Below are 1054 nucleotides of genomic sequence, written 5' to 3'. Positions count from 1 at the left end.
GGATTGCCAAGATTTTTAGTCTGATGAAGGAAGCACTAGAGATGGTGAGTCGGTGCACTTACTTGAACATTCTCCTGCAGACCCGTTCGCGGGAAATATTAGTCAGGTTTATTGATGTTGGTGGTTACAAGCTTCTTAACAATTGGCTGGCATATTCAATGACAACCAATAATGATCCCCTCTTGCAACAAATTCTACTGACTCTGCAACACCTTCCACTCACTGTGGATCATCTCAAGCAGAACAACACGGTCAAGCTGGTGAAGGAGCTGAGCAAATCAAGTGAGGATGAAGAGCTTCGGAAATTGGCCTCCGTCCTAGTCAGCGACTGGATGGCTGTCATCCACTCTCAGAGTAGTGCTCAGCCTGCAGAAAAAGATAAGAAACATAAAGAAGAGGGAAAGAGTAGAACCATTTCCCCTGAGCGACCTTTGACTAAGGTAAAGGCTGAGATTCAGACTGAAGAGGCCCCAGAGAAGAAGAAAGAAAAGCCTAAGGCTCTTCGAACCACGGTGCCCAGTCATGCCAAGTTTCATTCAACTGAGCTAGAGCTGGAGACACCATCTTTGGTTCCTGTGAAGAAGAATGCCAATGCAGTGGTGGTTTCTGACAAGTATAACCTGAAGCCTATCCCTCTTAAGCGGCAGAGCTCTGAAGCTGCTCCTGGAGATGCTGTCCCTCCTGCAAAGAAATACAAGCCACTCAGTACCACTCCCAACACCATCAAAGAGATCAAAGTGAAGATCATCCCCCCACAACCTGTGGAGGGCCTGGGCTTCCTGGATGCTCTCGATTCAGCCACAGTCCCAGGCATCAAAATTAAGGAGAAGAAGAAAGTGTTGTCACCTACAGCTGCCAACCCAAGTCCCTTTGAAGGGAAAACAAACACAGAACCAAGCACAGCCAAATCACCTTCTCCAGAACCAGTTCCCCCCGCTGAGGCCATGGACTCTGAGCGTCCAGGGACCCCAGTACCACCTGTTGAAGTCCCAGAGCTCATGGATACAGCCTCTTCGGAGTCAGGGGCTCTGGATGCAAAACCTGTGGAGAGTCC

The 1054-nt window shown here is 49.1% G+C and overlaps 1 pseudogene; it reads left to right on the top strand.

The window, feature by feature from the left end:
* Nucleotides 1-5: 5 nt before the first annotated feature.
* LOC102869749 lies at nt 6-1049 on the top strand (annotated as a pseudogene).
* Nucleotides 1050-1054: the final 5 nt, after the last annotated feature.

Source organism: Elephantulus edwardii, unplaced genomic scaffold, assembly GCF_000299155.1.
Source record: "Elephantulus edwardii isolate Elephantulus edwardi_28Jun2011 unplaced genomic scaffold, EleEdw1.0 scaffold08579, whole genome shotgun sequence".
NCBI classification, from domain to species: Eukaryota; Metazoa; Chordata; class Mammalia; order Macroscelidea; family Macroscelididae; genus Elephantulus; species Elephantulus edwardii.
The sequence above is the reverse complement of the archived record's forward strand: the minus strand, read 5'-3'. Positions and strand labels throughout refer to the sequence as shown.